The sequence below is a fragment of the Sceloporus occidentalis genome, unplaced genomic scaffold, assembly GCF_023333645.1.
Source record: "Sceloporus occidentalis isolate IW3139 unplaced genomic scaffold, rSceOcc1.0.p SCAF_9, whole genome shotgun sequence".
Lineage (NCBI taxonomy): Eukaryota > Metazoa > Chordata > Lepidosauria > Squamata > Phrynosomatidae > Sceloporus > Sceloporus occidentalis.
Genome location: NW_028316989.1, coordinates 44274887 through 44293822, shown reverse-complemented (window position 1 = coordinate 44293822; position 18936 = coordinate 44274887). Strand labels below are relative to the sequence as shown.

The window sequence follows — 18936 nt, the reverse complement described above, 5'->3', positions numbered from 1 at the left end:
AGTCATAGAGCATCCTCACTCTTGGTTTAAATTTTCCTTTGATTTCTCAGATCTTGTGGAAGACGTCTCTTGTTCTTCCTTCTTTGCTGTCATCTTTTATTTCCCTGCATGGATTACTATAGTAGTTCTCTTTGTTCCTGCATACAAATCGCTGAACAACTACATTCAGAGTTCTGCCCCTACTTCTGGCTGCATCTGCATTGCTGAAATAATCCAAGTTGACAGCACTTTACCTGCCATGGCTGTGCCATGGAATCCAGGTAGTTTGTTGTGGCACTACAGGTCTCCGAGAGAGAAAACTAAATGTCTCACAAAACTACCATTCCCAGAATTCCATAGCATTGGTAGCTGCCAAGGAGTGGAAGCTAATGACATGGTGACTGGCACTAGTCCAGGGACCACCTCTGTGAGTAGCACTGCTCTACACTAAAACAACCCAAACCCCTAAAAATATCAAGCCTTTATGAAGCCTTTCTCCAAATCTTCTCCTGTCTGTACATGTTTTATAACATGTCCACCTCCTGTCTGCTGTATCATACAAATGTTAATATCAGCAACCACATTCAAGTCAAGGCTATAGGAAAGCAAGCTTGAGTCACTGTGGGACACAAAAGATACATCCGTCCCACCTGTCTCTTCTTCCATTTAAAGAAGGCATATGGTATGTGCATGAATGTGCTAAGGGTTTTTAATCTCTTATAAGCTGCCAGAGCCAACATAAAAGAACATTAAAAATGCACTTTAGGAATGCCTATGATATGGCATGGACCTATCCTTCCTTCTTACCAAAGCTCTCTCTTGCTGGCAAACGCAAGAGAAGGCACTTAATCCAAAACAGCCCCTAGAGTTCCATAGGAGACACAATCTTGGAAGCAAAACCCTCTGGAAACCATCTGCCTTTCGCAGGTGCACAGACCATAAAAACAGACTTGGAGCTGTTGCTACATCGCCAGAGCCATTCCTATTTCGCCACAGGAATAGTATTGATGTGCTTATTTTGAGACCATACACTTTGAAAAGCAGCAAACATATACCAGTTTTAGATGAAGAATTGTTCAAAGTGTTAGATTAGAACGATTTCTTGGAATGATACCAGACTTAACTTTCTCAGCATACTCTCCAACTATTTCAGTTGGTCACGGATAGTTCTGAATAATATTTTGCTGCCACCACCCTTTTTTCCAGCTGCATGTAAAATGTCCCAGTTTCATTCTCCTCTTCTCACCTTCCCTCTTTGCTCTCAGATTACTTCAAGTGCTGCAAATTGAATTCAATGTGTAAAAGCACTTCACAGTCAGTTAACTCAGTAGATCTCTTTGCATGCTGATATTCCAGAATAACACAGCTATGTCTCCGAAGAAGAAGAAGAAAGGCACATATGCACATACATGTTTTGCACTGAGGCTGAGCAAGGTGAGTAATGACAGAGACATTTATATTATGCTTTGGAGCTGGCCCAAGAAAGTTATTACCACTTGTGGATTTGAGATTTTGTATTTCGCTGCATGGCCAACATGGCTAGCCCTGAATATTTGTCATGGATTTCAAGATATCAAATGTATATCCCAATAGCATAATCCTAAAGAGGGAATCAAAGGACTGGGACCTAACTGTTTGGGGTTTTCTACCTCCAACAAAGGAAAAACTCAACCGGGCTATAATTTGGAGCTACAAATTGACAAGTTTTACCTATACATCACCTAAAAGCTTTTCCAGATGTAACAATAACAGAGGTTCCTTAAGAAATTCTCTGCCTAAGAAAGGTGCAGTTAGCTTTGCACAGGACAGGGACAGCTGGATCTCAAGAGAAGTTACTTTTCCGTTGCTAATGGTGATGAAATTTCATTACCTGTGTTTTATTGCTCTTTGTGTCTATTAGCCCTGACATGGCCATGAAGGGGAATGACCTGTCTGTATTGAAATCCCTCAATACCATTTTAACTGACAATATCTTAGGCCTTTGACTCGAACATCGCCACTATTTTTCTCCTGTATGATTTTGTAACATCTTTGCCTGATGAAGAAACCAATGAAGCTGACTTCTGTTTTATTTTTATTATTCCTTCCTTCCCGCTTTGTGTATGTGTTAGGCACACACTTGAGCTTGTACCTCTCCGGAATGACCCAATGTTTTCTGTTGTTGTACCTGTAAAGCGTCATGTAAATTGATGGCGCTATATAAATGAATGATAATCATAATAATGATGCTTCGGAAGCTTGCATAAAGTATTTTATGCTTTGGAGATGGCCCAAGAAAGGTATTGCTGCTTGCAGGAGAGAAAACCCTCTAACCCTGCTCTGGTAACTTGTTCGGGTTTCTGCAGGTAAAGTGGAGAGGGACAAAACCATGAAAAGAGATGACAGACTCGAATGAAAGTCAATAAAGGAAGCCATGGCTCTGAGTTTGCAAGACCTGAGTAGGGCTGTAGTAGTCTCTCATTCATAGGGTTGCCATAAAGCAAAGTTGACTTGACGGCTATTAGCAACAGTAACATTTGGGCAGACAGCTTACCTTGCTCTACACACTTTGGTCGGTGTGTTAAATTATTCCGCCTTGGTTGGAACAATACATTTTGGACTACAGCTCCCAGAATCCCCCACTAGCTAAGCTGGCTGAACAAAAACCCCAGCTTTTCCAAACTTAGCTTGGCTTCATATGTTTTAGCCTAAAGCATCATACCTCATTTAATTCATAAACTGCAGCTACACTGCAGAAATAATCCAGTTTGACGCCACTTTAAGTGCCATGGCTCAATGCTATGGCATTTGTAGCTTTGTGTAATATTCTCTATAAGAGAGCTCTGGTGCCACAACAAACTACAAATCCCAGGATTCCAAGCAGTGTCAGGCTGCATTATTTCTGCAGTGCAGATGTAGCTCTAACCTTAGTTCTCATGTTTGTTTAGGATGCGATCCAAAGCACACCTACTCCAGAAAAAGAGCCAACGAATTCAGTGGTACTTCTGAGCAAACACACATAGGACTGGATTATTAATCTTTTTAAAGTTTTGTTTTCTCATTTGCATGAGTTTCAGATTTGTTCTGATATCATTAAAAAAGGCCTTAAATTATTTATTGGGTGACTACCACACGTTTTCTGGAATGAATAATCATTTATCTGCATAATTACGTCGAGAGAGAAAAAAATATTTTGGTGATGTTTAATATAATCTTAAGTATTTATTTAGACATCCTCCTGATGGAGTACCCAGCGCCACTGCCATTATTCTAATGAAATTTGTCTTCTCCACCTTTGGGGGTTTCTTTTCCCCCCTTTTCTATTAAAATAAGTAACATTCATTTTGAAAGCCTGCCGCAATTTTAGTCTATAAAAATGGTTTTTGAATTGATCAGTCCAACCAATTATGCAACGCAGCCCTAATCTTCCTAGAATGCCTCTGAATCAGAAAGGAAGAAACATCTGCCCAATACCTAATGCATTTCCACCACAGAGGCTGCAGGCTTTCACCAATATGCGCCAACTTCTGCATTTCAGGCTCCATCCCCACTGGAGAAATAATCCAGTTTGACACCACTTTAACTGCCATGGCTCAGAATTCTGGGATTTGTAGTTTCTGTGAGACATTTAGCCTTCTTAGAGAGCTCTGGTGCCACTGTAAACAATAAACCCCAGGATCCCATAGCACTGAGCCATGGCAGTTCAAGTGGTGTCGAACCGGATTATTTCTCTAGTGCGGATGCAGCTTCAGCATTTCGGGTTTCATGCTTTCCTTTTAAGCAGTCGCGTAAATATTTCAGCCACCAGGGCAGACAAAACACAATTCATGGGTGCCAAGAACCGTCACTATATAGTGTTAGAAGCATGTTTGATTCTTGCATAGACTTGGCTTCGCCTCCTCAGGAAGTAAAGTCTATAAATAAGCTCAGAAACAACATCTATATTTAGTCTGCAGGGATGGAGGATAGGGAGCACTCAAAACCTAAATCCCAAAAATGTGTTAAGAAAAACAAAAAACATATGCAGTTGCCTTATGCCAGGTCAAACCATTCGTTCATCTAGCCAGCCTCGTCGATACTAACAGGGAGCAGTTCTTCCGAGCTCCAGACAGTCTACAAGACAAGATCCTTTTCACTGGCAATGCTATCACCTTTCTGCTAAGCTATCTAGATTTTTGCTAACCCTGGTATTGGAATAGTTAGGGATAAACCCCAACACCCAATTCAAAAGCATTTACAGCAACAAAACCCAATGAGCAGGATTTCCAACATGTTAACATTTCACAGCGCATGAAAAACAAGGGGATGCTACAGCAGGGGTGGGACTCATCTGGCTCTCCAGATGTTCAAAGATATAGCCATGTTAGTCTGTAGAATCAGTATGTAGAGAGATCTTGTAGCACCTTTGAGACTCACTGAAAGAAAGAAGTTGGCAGCATAAGCTTTCGTAGACTTCAGTCTACTTCCTCAGATGCTTTTGGGGAAGTAGACCAAAGTCTACAAAAGTTCATGCAGTCAACGTCTTTCTTTCCACTAGTCTCAAAGGTGCTGCAAGATCTCTCTCCAGATGATGTTGGACTACAACTCCCAATATCCCTCACCACTGGCTGTGGTTAATGGGAGGTGTAGTTTAGCAATATCTGGAGAGAGATATATATACGATTTCCATTCTTACACTGTAGAAATTTTTGCCTTCCATTGTTAAAGTTCCTTGCAATAGCTTTCATGAAATGAACATCAAGGTTCTAGCTCTCCTGCTATTGAACTGTACAATAACTTTAGAACTAAGTAAAAGAGTAAAATCAAATGCTAACTTTAGTTTATGGTTCAACTCTTCTGATGGGAATCGCAGTCCACCAAACATCAAGAATACCAAGTAGCTTGTTCTGAAGTTACTTTGACCTGGTCCACCAAAATTCAGAGGGTCACTGCCCAGGAGGCCTCGGGGCTACTGAATCTAGAAAGCATATAACCTGTTGGAAAACAGTTTTGAAACAACATTCATAAAATGGTTCGATAGATGGCTGTTGTCACATCTGCTTTGGCTCTTGGTCAGCATATTACCAGAAGCCCCTAGGAGCTCTCCTTGGTCCTGCAGCCTTTGATTCTGATCTCTTTCATGCTACACAACTCTAGCCCAATTGATTTCACTTTGACTGCCATCACGCCAGCCTATGGAATCCTGGGATTTGTAGTTCTATGAGGTTTTCAGAATTCTCCAATCGTGTGCCTCGCCAAATTACAAATCTCACAGAGAAGTTCCCAGGTTCAATCCTTGGCACCAGGTAAACGGCTGACTATATATAAAGCATCTCCCTCCCTCCCTCCCTCCCTCCCTCCCTCCCTATCCTTACTGGGAAATGTCATTTGCAGCCAAAGCTGCAACTCTAAACACTTGCATTGAAAGCACCCTCCCAAATTTGGCAGTTGGATGAATTCAAAGTTCTGCCTAGACTTCCTAGACTATTCCAGCTGTTCTTTTGCATTTTCCAGGTTTAATGGCATCACGGACACTTGGCTGTCCCATCCATTGCTGAGCAAGCCAGTGCGATCAATTCTGTTGGGCTGTCATTGGTATACCTTCTTTCTGCCTTACGCCAATTTAACACAATACTTTATAAGGTAATAGGAGATCCGTGCATTTCAATTAGCAATATTTTGTCAAGTATCTATTTACGCTCGCCTTTGCCTGTCAGCAGTTATGCGCTCTCCTCCTTTTTATGATACAAGACATAGATATTTCAATTTGTGTACACACACACACACACCTGAAGTGCAATCCAGATCTTTGCATTTCAAACGCATCTCTCTTCCTGGCTCCAATCCCCGTGTCAGTTAGTGATTTATTTCTGCAGTATTACCCTCGCTCCCACTGTAAAGAGTTTACATTTTCCAGTCTTTATTATGTTCATTTAGTTCTAAACTCTAAATCTAGTTCTAATCTGCAATCCCTGGGGGTCTTCATTTTTAGTATAAATTAAATTCATAAACAAGCCCGGCAAAGGAAGCGCTCAGATTCTCCACCACCCACGAAGAGATACACGCTCCCCTGTGTTTGTCATTTGTTAAAATCTAAATGCAAGATTGGAAATGCACCACTAACAAAAACAGCATAGGAAAACAAGCAGCTGTTCAGGCAGAAAAGGCAAAGGGATTCGAGGCCAAAACATAAAGAGAGTTAAATTATGGAAAGACAGTTTCCTTCAGGCATGGAAATATTCCAAGGACGATTCCCTGCCAGCCCAAGAAAACACACCTGGGGAATTATTCCAGTTTAACACCACAAATTACTTCCAAACTTTGTCTGGGAATCGTCTTTCTCCTTTCTTCTAAATACAGGGACACCTCGGCCCCATACAGACTGCCAAAATAAAGCTGCTTCGGGTCAAAGCTGTGCTTCAGTTCAGTAAGCAATGCAAAAATGTTTGAGCCGGAAAAGATTGGGATGCTGCTCTGTTGTGTGTGCCTCCCTGCAAGGTAAATATCAACTCCAAAATCTCTCATTTCTGACTAACGCCAGAATCTCTCCATTGTGGATGAAGTCTCAGGCACCCAGCTCTTGCACAGCAACTTCAGGTTTAGTACTTTAGGTAATCGTGTAACTATTTCAGCCACCAGACAAGACACAATGCATATGTGTGAATGGCAAAACAGAAGAAAAGGGGGGAAGGCAGACAAAATAGCTGGTGATGGATGGATGGATGGATGGATAGATAGATAGATAGATAGATAGATAGATAGACAGATAGATCCTTATGTTTGGCCAGAGGCTGGTGGAAGAAAAAGTCCTCCCTGGATGTATTTTGGAAGGAGCCTTCAAGTTTCTACAAGACCCAAAGTGCTTTTGTCTATTCATGCAACCCTTACCTACCTAGCGGCTTCATTTCACAAGCACATATTGTGGGTTGCTAAAATACGCTGAAGTACTCTACATTTTTATAGTTAGGAAACTATTCCTACCCTTTCCATGTTATTTCTACCTCCACTGCCAAATCTTCTGTTAAAGAAGGAATGCCCAGGAACCCATCTAGTTTGGTAAGTGAGGTGTCTTTTTATTGTTCAAGCCAGCAGCTGGTGTGATATAGAGGATAATCTTAGACTTTGAACCTGGGTTTCCCCAATCTTTTCCATATTCAGCCATTGTTGAAGACCTTGATATATATTTATCAAATTACACCACTGGTTTGTCTAGACCAGTACTTACGACTCCGAGTGGCACAAACACTCCAGGGTCTTGCTCAGCCTGACCTAGAGATGCCAAGGATTCAGCCTGGGATCTTTGGCATGCAAAACATAGATCTTACCACTAAGCCATTGTTTTCCCCTCAAGTTATGCCCCTTGAGACAACTGCCCCTCTTAGCATAGCGTATCTCACTTCTTAAACCTCAAAATATTATAAGTTTTTAAACCGAGGCTGGATGACCATCCGTCGGGAGTGCTTTGATTATGTATCCCTGAATGGCAGAATGGCGTTGGGTTGGATGGCCCTTGGGGTCTCTTCCAGCTCTAGGATTCTATGAAATTGGGAATGGGTGAGAACTGTGCATGTTCCTTGGGTAAGTAAAAAGAAATGAAGGGATTATTCCCCTGTCATGCTTTGTTATTTCAACATTCCTCCATCAAAGTACCTCAGTGCAGAATACTTCAGAGTTGAAGGGACATTTAAGGAAGGTCACCCAATTGCCCAGCCAAATCACTGGGAGATTTGTACAAAGTGAGATTGGTTCTTTGAATACATCACCGCTCCCCTGCAACTGCAGGGCAAGCTAACAGTATAAAATGTGAAGAAGCCTCGCCAACTTACTTTTGCCAGAACAGGCTGTCTCAATACACAGAGATAGCCTGTTGAGAATTTGCTAACCTTCTGGAAGATTCCTTGCCTCCAGTGCAAGAAAGAGACAATGGAGGCCTTCTGCTTTGTTGAGGCTTCTGTAATTGGTGTAAAAGTCACCGCCAAAGAAACTCCTGTCTTTTCTCTTTGTGAATCAAAGCCCATATACGCAACATGTACAAAAGCAGCGGCTGATTCATCAGACAGAGGCAAACAACACATCCACAGTGTCTAATTTTTAAAAAGTCTATGCAACAAAGCTCCAGCTATTCTAGTTTAGCTGCACAATTTATACAAAGAGTCAGTCTCATAAATATGAAAACTCCTGAGACCGACTCTATCTCACAGGTGAAGAAAGAGGGAGAGTGGTTCTAATTTTCATAAGAGAATGAGACAGAGTTGCATCTCTAACTGAAAGTAATGGGTACTCTGTCTTCCATTACTCATCTTCTCACTGAGGAACTCTTGATGTGTTTCCAAGAACTTTCCCAAGTTCCAAGTAACGCAGTTTTTAAAAGAGAACCCAAGCAACTGTCAACCAGTCAACTTGGTGTCAATACCAGGACAGGTTCTAGAACAGATCACGAAACAGTCTGTGCACACTTGAAAGAAATCCTATGATTACTAAGAGTTTCTCAAAAACAAGTCGTGCCATATATCTTTTTTGACAGAGTTACAAGCTTGAGAAGTCACAGACGTACTGTGAATGCAGCATACCTTGATTTTGGAAAGCCTTTTAGGCAAGATCTCCCCTGCTAGTCTTGCAGGTGAATTGTGGGCTACTGTGCTAATGTTAGGTGCATTTGTTATCAGTTGACAAAGTAAATCTAGACAGTGCTCACCAGTGGCTGCTCTTCATCCAGGAGAGAAGTGACTAGAAGCCTCAGGGTTTCTGTCCAAGGTGGCAGCATTGTTTAACATCTTTATAATCACTTGGATGAAGGAATAGAATGAAAGCTTATCAAATGTTCAAATAACACCAATTTTTTTTTTTGGGGGGGGTATTGAACACCCCAGAGGACAGGATCAGAATTCAAAATAATCTTGACAGACTGGAGAGCTGGACCAAAATTAACAGTAAGGATTTCAGAGGGGATAAATATAAAGTACTACATTGAGGCAGGAATGAGTGATAGATATCTATTACGGGTGACATTTCCCTTGAAAGCTGTGCAATTGAAAAAGGTCTAGGGGTGTTAGAGCACAAGCGAACATGAGTCAACAGTGCGCTGTGGCAGCCAAAAAACCCCCAATGCAATCCCAAGCTGTATCAACAGGAACATAATGTCCAGATCAAGGGAAGTAGTAAATCCACTCTGTTCTGCTTTGGTCAGACTTTAGCTGGAATACTATGTGCAATTCTGAGCTACACAGTTCAAGAATGATATTGGCAAACTGGAATGTGTCCAGGAGGTCAACCAAGATGATCAAAGGTCTGAAAACCAAGCCCTATGAGGGAGCTGATTATGTTTAGCTGGAGAAGAGAAGACCGAGAAATGACATATTGGCTATCTTTAAATATCTGAAGAGATGTCCTGTAGAAGATGTAGCAAGCTTGTTTTCGGCTGTTCCAGAGACAGAACATAAACCAATGGATTTGAATTCCCCCCAAAAGAGAGATTCAACCTAAACATTAGGAAGAACTTCTTTATTGTTAGAGGAATAGACTGCCTTGGAGGGTGGTGGACTTTCCTTCTTTGGAAGTCTTTAAACAGAGGTAGGATGGCCTTCTCACTAGAGTGCTTTAAAGTTTGAGTTCTTGCATGACATGGGTTGGACTACATCAGTGGTTCCCAAACTTTGGTCCTCCGACTATTTTGGCTCCCAGAAGTCTCAGGCAGTTTGGCTAACTGTCAGGAATTACTGGAGCTCAAGTCCAAAACATCTGGAGGACCAATGGGAATCACTGTAATAGATGGCCTTTTCTTTCCCTTCCAACTCTGTGATCCTAGGCGTATTAGTCTACAACCTCATCATCCCCATCCAATGGCTGTGTTTGCAGAAGATGGGGGAATTGTAGTCCAGCCCATTTGGAGTAACCCAGGATCTGGAAGAGTGCTTTAGATGACATCAGATGCTTCTTCTTGAGGATTGGTCCACCTCTTGGTTTGAGGAGCACTAAAGAGAAAGCTTCCGCTTCCCCAACAACATCTCCTATACTCTCAAGCCCAGCACCAAGTCCACTCCATAGAGTGGGAAGGTGCCCCTTTCTGAATTCCCACCTAGTTGCTTCTTTTCCTTCTCTTTCTCCTTCTGTTTCTTTTCAAGGACTGGACAGTAGTAGCACTCAAATCAGCAGCACAGTTATTTGGTTATTTGTTAAAAGTAGCAAACAAATGCCAGACTATGGCAAAAGCTGGAGCAATTAGGCTTTCCAATTTGTGCCAATTAGGATTTTATGCACAAGTTTGCTCCTTTTTTGAGCCTGGATTTGCACATTCCTGCTTTGATGTCACAAAGCCTAGGTTGGTGACGCTTGGCTCAACATGTTTATATGTCTGCAGCAAGCAAGTCCCAAACAATGAGAAAGTGTTCTTTGCCTTGCAGTGCCCCCCGTTCGTATATACGGAGGATATAGATTACTCTGTTTCCATAGAAATAAGGGCCTGGCCGTTCCATCCGCCTAAGTGTTAACTGCCAGAAGCTGAAGGCGCCATTCATCACTATTTAGTGAAATTGGACCAAGGACATTATGCATCACAGACTGGCCAAGCTCAGGAGAAGTCATAATGGAGAAGGATGGTCTAGGAGTTGGGAGGTCTTCCCTATATTCTTCCCACCATGGACAGTGAGAAAAGACAGCAATGCAGAGAAAGGAAGTGTCTTGCTGAAGGCACTTTCTTCTGTGGACAGAAGCTTTGCCATTTCTATCTGACAGTCATTTGTCAAGATTCAAACCTGTAGCATCTCCTAAATCTAGGAATGGAAGCAACCCAGACAGTGATTTGGTTTCTATAGTGCTACCCAGCTGTACCCCAAAAGAAGAGACCACAGTCTGCTTGCCAACATTTATGATCCTGTGCCTTTATGTTGCATGCCTTTAAGTCATTTCAGACTAATGGTGATCTTAAGGCAATTCTATTGCAGGGTTTTCTTGACCAAGTTTGTTGAAGGGGCTTGCCATTGGCTTCCTCTGAGGCTGAAAGAGTGTGATTTGCCCAAGTGGGTTCACATGGCTGAGTGGGGATCTGAATCCTCTGACAGTCCTAGTCCAACACTCAAACCATTGCACTACATGCCTTTATTAATCTCTTCATCTATAGAGTGATGACGATAGTGCTCTCATCTTAGAGTCAGCATCCATCAGGATAAGAAGCAATCACGAGGACACTTTAAAATGCAGATGACGGGCAAACTCACTCAAATGTAAATGACTTACAAAACCTAAGATATGGAAGTGCCCTGGAGAACCTTCATATGATTGGTATGAGTAAGAGAAACGTCATGTAATTGGTATGACTAAGAGCATCTCCTTGATGTTGGGGTTATCAACATCAGTCTACCTTCCAAAGAAAAGTTGCTTGAATACAAGAAGTGAGTTGTTCAATCCTCTGCACAACGTCATGGTGACTGGCACCTACTTATCTTTTTTGGCCCCCCAAAAGAACTTTCTTTTTCTCTTGGGTCTTTTTAATTCCCTTCTATTTTTCTGTTGTATCGTGTTTCGAAGAAGTTCTGTCTCTGGCAATTTTCTGCTTTCTTGTGATGCTTGATTTAGTCTTTTTTGCTTTTAGCCACTGTTCGATAGAGCTTTAATTATGCTGTTTTTATTTGTGCTATAAGGACTTCATAGCTTTAACTGCATCCTGCCATGCCAACTACAAGGTACAACATGACAAATAAATATTATAAATATATAAAGAGATGTGCAACAGATCAGTCCAAGGTTGATCACTTCCACCATCTTTTTCCACAACCACTATTTCCAGGAAGCCCATATCAAGCCCATGTTGCTGATCTCCCAAACAACTGCTATTCTATGGATTGCTGCTTCTAAATATGGAGGTTCCATAAGGCTTAAGGGTTTTAAGCCAAGAGCAGATTGTCTTCCATGGAATTTGGGGCCATAAGAATGACAACCCCTCACATTAAAAGTTGTGCAAACAAATGAAAAGGATCAGTTGATCTTATGCAGAACACAAGAACATTTGTTCATTACTACAATGGGACAAGATTCGTGATGCAAAGACAAATTCCATTTAAATTAAAAACACCTTTCTCTTTACTGGTTCCTGTCATGGATAATTTTGTTCTAACAAAGCCCCACATGTGGAAACACTATCCAGCACAACACTGTGGTCTGAATTACAAACAGAGCTTATCTTTAAATTCGACTTGATTGCTTGTGTCTGTAGTTTGCATACATTTGCTAACCACAGCTTCCCCTGCATCTACCTATGTTCTTTTAAGCTCATGGAGGAACCATTTTACGTGACCAGACCATAATAACTTACTTATGCCTTTGATGGAACACATTGATCTTTTATTTTTATTCCAGTTTTTAAAGATCCCCCGCTTTCTATTCACAAGTGTAGCCTTGTTGTGTTCATTCTTGGAGGCTTTCCTGGGTTCATTGGAAGGCAAAGTTCCATAGGGGAGGAAATTAACAAGACGGATGGCAGCAAAGCCATACTGTTCACTAAGGGAACTATTACACAAACCCTCTTCTCTCACCGCAATCACACCAATTAAAGAAACTGGAAACATATATACACTCTTCCATACTCTTCTTTAACTCTGCCTCCCTGCACTATGCTCTACCCAGAGTGCCTTTTGGGAGGGGTATTTTATTTTCATTTGTACTTTTTAATGCAACTCTAGAGTTACACTATTGTGATTTAATATGTTTTTTGTCACAACTGAGCACTTATACTATTGACATCTCATTGATGGGTTTCCCCCATCAATGAAAAGAGATGCTCCGACCACACTTGGGAGACACAACAGCTTACGGGTTGAAAGCTGTTTATGTGACAAGTATCGCCAAAGATGCTATTTTACAACTATAACTTAGGTTGCAAAGCCGTGTGTGATACTCTCCTACGTCAGACAATAGTAGCAGCCAGGCAGCACAGACTATGTGCAGAGTAAGCAAAGAAACTTAATAGAAGTTTCATTATACTAGAGGTGGGAATCATGCCACCTTCCAGGTGTTGCTGGACTGCAAGTCCCAGAAACCCTAGCTAGCAGAAGCAATGTTGACTTATGCTGGGTGTTGCAGTCCAACACCACTTGAAGGGCTGCATGATTCCCATCCCTACAGTATATATCCATAATTGTTGTTGTGTGCCTTCAAGTTGCTTCTGACTTAAGGCGATCCTATCATTGGGTTTTCTTGGCAAGTTTGTTCAGAGAGGGTTTGCCATTGTCATCTTTTGAGGCTGAGAGAGTGTGACTTGCCCAAGGCCTCCTACTGGGTTTCCATGCCCAAGCTAAGATTCAACTCCTGATCTTCCAGTGTCCTGGTCCAATACCTAAACCATTATACCACGCTGACCCATAAGATATAAACCCAACTCCAAGACAGCAGTGTGATCACTATATTCCATAGACTATATTCTTCCTTTCTTGGTGTCTCAAGCTTACTACTTTAGATTGCAACTCTGAATGCCTGCCAAAACAAAAGCAAAGTAAAAAACCTACAAAATACTGCTACCTATGCCAAATGATCCACGAAGCAGTTGTTTTTCAATCTGAAACTGAGATGTTATTAAAATCCACAAACACGTCAAACCTCAGCTACTGACAAGTCATAAAAAAGGGAAAATCCCTTAGCTCTCATGTTCCAGCTATGTAGTCATATCCAAGGTTTTCTCACTCCTTCCCAAACATTTCTCCACCCTTCACACCTGACTCCCTCCACCAAAAAAAAAAAAAAAACACCCACAGAAAAATCAATTCATCTTAGATACTGAGGACAGGGAAGAAATATATAAACGGCTTTACAATTGGCATGAAATTGATAAGGGCCCATTTTGCTGGGCAAAAATTAAATATTGATTCATTTCTACCAGGCAGTTCCCTCCAGAGTCCGCCCAAAATATTCTTTTTCTTGTCATGATTTAGTTAGCTAATTATCTTTTGGATCCATCTGTTTTCACATCTCAACTCAACCATTCAGAAGGGACTATGAAGCAAGAGTTGGTGGTGCTGAAAATGAATGACTCGGTGAAGGTTGCGGAGGGAATGGGACTTTCGGAGCAATTCTGGAGGTAGGACTTGACCTCAGGAGCTCAAAGTCAAGAGACCCAAAATCTAGAGAAGAGTGGGGGATGAGAACCCAGAAAGCAACAGTTTACAGAAAAGAGCAGACAGAGATCTGTAAGCAATCAGAACTGAAGATGAATTTCATACAATCACAGAATTGGAAGAGATCTCAAGGGCCATCCAGTCCAATCCGATGCCATGCAGGAATACACCATCACAGCAACCTCAACCGATGGTCATCCAGCCTCTGTTTTAAATCCTCCAAGGAAGGAGACTCCGCCATCGTCTGAGGGACCATGTTCCACATTCGAACAGCTCTTGTGGTTAGGAAGTTCTTCCTAATGTTTAGGTGGAACCTTTTTAGCTTTGGCCACATTTCAAGTTGCCTCTTTGATCTTGGACTATTGACTATTGACAACCTAGTATGTGTTTGGAAGGCAACCAAGGGCTAGCCTACACATAACTGGACTGGAATGAACATAGAGTAGCTTCAAGATGGTAAAAGGTCTGGAAACCAATGGCTTAGAGAGCTGGTTAGGTTTAGTTTGCAGAGGAGAAGATTAAGAGGCGAGAGGATAGTCAGGCATATTGAGATTATTGGAGGGATCTCATGTAGAGCAACCAGTGCTCTCCAACCCTGAGCCATTGGCTGGTAGGTTTCCAGGAACAAAGAAACAATGTTAGCCAATGGGCACAAGTATGGTCTGGTCTTTGGGATACTGGAGAAAAATATTTGCTGGTCCCTCACACCAAATAGCCTGAGAAGCACTGATGTAGAAGCAGAGCAGGCTTGTTTTCTTTTGTTCCAGAGAGCAGAACACAGACCGATGGATTCACATTACAAGAAAAGAGATTCCACCTGAACATTAGGAAGGACTTTTTGAGTGTAAGAGATGTTCAACAGTAGAACAGACTGCCTCAGAGAGTGATGGAGTCCCCTTCGTTGGAGGTCTTTAAACAGAGCTTGGATGGCCATCTTTGGTAATGCTTTAGGTATTCTGCATGGCAACTGGTTGGAGTAGATGACCCATGCAGCCCCTTTCAACTCTGTGATTCTGTGATTCTAGATTAGATACCCATTGACTTGCTTTTCCTGACAATATACAGACAATATACAGATTCTCTGAAGATGCCAGGCATAGATGCAAGTGAAACGTCAGGAATAAACTCTTCTAGAACATGGCCACATAGCCCCCAAAACCCACAAAAAGCTATAATATACAGATGTCCTGTGTAACATTTGTATTAGACGGAAACAGATCTCATTTTTTTTTTTGGTGGGGGGAAAGCTAAAAGAAAGAATCTGTTTTTAAATGTCCTTTATTTTCTTATCGCTCCTGCTTCCAGCAAGCCTGAAGTGCAGTTAGGGAATAACCTGAAGACATTAATTTGGCAGTCTGCAGACTTTTCTTCCCATAACATCTCAATACAACAGGTAGACATTTCCCACAACTAGTGCAATAATATCCAAAATCCACAAAAAAATAATACTTTCACAAAAGGCGCTTCCTTTGAGATCCACATTTTGTGCATTTTGGTTGGTCTAATAAATGCATTTATGGAATTTGGATGTTATTGTACTTTGCAACATGCCTTGGATATGACCCAAGATTCACACTCCACTGCTCCCTCCTGTTTCAATCTCTTTTTGTTTTCACCTGATGAGGAAACCTATGGTTTAAAAAGCTTGCATAGAGATTTCCATGTTGTTTTGTTTCAGCCCAATGATGCCATTGCCCCAGTATGGACTTTGGAATTTATTTAAGGGGATCAACGTTATACAAACATTCCAGTTTGCATTAAGAGGAGGAGGTGACATAAACGGGACTCGGAGGCACACAACAACAACTAACATTACCAATTGGGATCAATGTTTCAGATAGTAAAGAAAAGTTGTGACGCGGCAGAAAAGCCAGAGTCACCAAATTCATGCTGAAGGGGGGCTTGAAGGAGAAGTGATGGCGGGAGCTTGGAATAGTAACTTTTTAGACAACTCCCCAAATCCTCACCCACGCTGGATGGGGATTCTGGGAGTTGTAGTCTAGACAGTCTCGTCACTAGGTGTGGTGTCACTTGGCCACAGTGTCACCACCTCCTGGCATACCACACCATACAGAATCCGTCATCATGTTTTTGTGCTAATGTTACTTGTAAATGACTGAATGCAATGGCAACAGTTGTGCCATACACCACAAGCAAAATTAAAAGTATACCTTGAAAAGATGAAGGAGAATGCCATAAGCCATTTCTGCTTGAAGGTGGAATGCAAAGATATAGCCATGTTAGTCTGTAGAATCAGTACGTAGAGAGAGACTAAAGAAAGAAGTTGGCAGCATGAGTTTTCGTAGACTTAGGTCTACTTCCTCAGATGCATCCAAAAATGAATAATAATAATAATAATAATAATAATATTGAAAGCAGGGTCAAACCGGGTTATTTCCGGTGGCCACAGTTGCAAAGGCCAAGCTCTGCTGCAAAGGGAGTGCATTTTGCACGTCTCCAACTCCAAAGGTGTGCCTCACCTGGCAAAAGACATCCCTGGGGCTGAGCTATTTGGAAACTGGCAGCTGGCACAGAGATCAGTGTGCCCTTGGGATGCCAGGGGCCCAGAGACCCATGATGCCAGGGCAGACAAGGCGGCTCATTCATCCAAAGGTGCTCTGCTTCTCTCCAACCTGTTGCTGCTGTGTTTTAGCACAAGAAGGATGCGATTCTGGATTGTTTTCTTTTTGGAGGGGGGCTTGCAATTTGGCTTTTCAAGACACCCCCCTGACCCACCCCCAAAAGAACTCCAAAGAAAAAGAAGTATTCAGTCTGACATTGTTTGGGGGGAGTTCGTTGCAAAGCAAATGAAATGCATCTTTGGGAAAAGAAGAAAAGAAAAGCAAGTCAGTGTGTCACTTTCCCAGGTCTTAGATCCCCTGCAATAGAGAGCCGTGGGGTGACCCTAGGCAAGACACACTCTCTCAGCCTCAAAGGCAAAAATGCTGGGAACCAATGATGCAAACCTTCTGCCACTGAAGAAACGTGCCAAGAAAACCCTATGATAAGTGTGACAAAGAACTAAGATGGGGAGTAGGGGCTTGAGTGTGGGAACAGGACTCTGGAGATCTGAGTTTGAATCCCTGCTCAGCCACAAAACCCCCTGGGTGAGCTTGGGCAAGTCACACTCTCTCGGCCTCAGGGAAAGGCAACAGCAAAGCTCCTTTGAAGAAATGTGCCAAGACAATCCTGGCTGCGGTTGTGTGCCTTCAACTCATTTTTCAGACTTCTGGCATCTCTGAGGCAAAACTTCTACACGGGCTTTTCTTGGCCAGAGTTGTCTTTGCTGTCCCCTGAGGCTGAGAGAGTGTGACTCACCCAAGGGTCCCCAATGGCTTCCCATGGCCAAGCCAGGACTTGAACCCTGGTCTCTAGGGTCCTAGTCGAACTTGAGAGAGAGAGAGAGAGATGAAAATACAGTGAGATCAATGTTAATATGAAAACACAAGTCCCACTCTGCCTCCTCCTTGGAGTTGGGTGCCTTCGAGTCGTTTCTGACTTCTGGCGACCCTATAGATAAGGTTTTCTTGGCAAGGTTTTCTTCAGAGGTGTGTGCCCTTGCCATCCTCTGAGGCTGAGAGAGTGTGACTTGCCCAAGGGTCCCCCAGGGACTTCCCATGGCAGAGCCAGGATTTGAACCCTGGTCTCTAGGGTCCTAGTCTAACCTTCAAAGCACTACTGGCTAACACACAGAAGGAGAGAGAAGAAATAAGCCATGAAGGAAGGAAGGAGGGAAGGAAGAAAAGAAAAGGAAGGAAGGAGAAGAAAAAAGAAGAAAGGGAGGGAAGAGGGAGAGAGAAAGAAAGAATAGAGGGAGGGATGGAAGGAAGGAAAGGGGAAAGGAAGAAAAGAGGGAAGAAAAGAAAGAAAAGAAGGAAGGAAGGAGAGGAAAAAAGAAGAGAGGGAGGGAGGGAGGAAGAAAGAGTAGAGGGAAGGAAGGAAGGAAGGAGGAAAGGAAGAAAAGAAAGAAAAGAAGGAAGGAAGGGGAGGAAAAAAGAAGAGAGGGAGGGAGGGAGGAAGAAAGAGTAGAGGGAAGGAAGGAAGGAAGGAGGAAAGGAAGAAAAGAAAGAAAAGAAGGAAGGAAGAAAAGAGGGAAGCAAAGAAAGAAAAGAAGGAAGGAAGGAAGGAAGGAAGAGAAAAAAGGCAGGCAGTTTAACAGAGAGTGCAATGACTGGGAGTCTGGACGCCGCTGGCTGAGGCTGATCCCTGGCTGCTCTCTGCCCCAAAGAATCAGCCTCAGCGGCGGAGCTGGTGCCAAGTCCCGGGGCCTTTGTGTCGGAGGCTGAGAGAGTGTGACTCCCTTGCCTGCGCCAAAGGGGCGAAGGAAGGCTTGGAGGGGGGCAGAGACAGGACACTCCCCCCGAAGCCCCCTGGGATCCGGGCTGCTGTCTCCTCTCCTCTGTCCAGGTGTGCCCTCCTCCCTCTCCTTCTTGCTGCTCGCTGCTCACCTGTCCGAGGTTGAGGTAGCCGTAAGCGGAGGCCAGTCGGTCGGCTTCCCCGGGGCCCCCTTCCACTCGCAGGGCCCAATGGTTGGTATAAAGGGGCCCCGAGGGAGAGCCCTTCGTCCGGAGCAGAAAGCAGCAGGAGAGCAGCAGCAGCAGCAGCAGCAGGATGGCTCCCGAAGGAGGAGAAGGAGGAGAAGATGCCATGGCCAGCAGCAGAAGGAGCAGGGGCCAGGCGAGGCAGCCAGGCAAAGGCAGAGGAGGAGCAGGAGGAGGGCGGAGAGGCGGGGGCCGGCCGGCCTGCCTTCTTTCCCTCCTTCCCTCCTTCCTTCCTTCCTCCAAGCCCAGCAGGGACCCCGCGGATGGGAAGGGAAGGGAAGGCAGAAGGAGGGAGCCCAGGACTCTCCTCCCCAACAAGGAGGCAGGCAGGGATGAAGTCCCTTAGCACCAGGGAG

The 18936-nt window shown here is 43.3% G+C and overlaps 1 protein-coding gene across 1 annotated transcript in view; it reads right to left on the bottom strand.

Moving 5' to 3' along the window:
* Positions 1–18612, bottom strand: part of LOC149307427 (proprotein convertase subtilisin/kexin type 6-like) — an 82866-nt gene extending 64254 nt beyond the window's left edge. Inside the window, exon 1 of the mRNA XM_089539144.1 lies at positions 18488–18612. The gene's annotated coding sequence lies outside the window, so the exon portion shown is untranslated. The remainder of the gene's footprint in view (positions 1–18487) is intronic.
* Between the last annotated feature and the right edge of the window lie 324 nt (positions 18613–18936).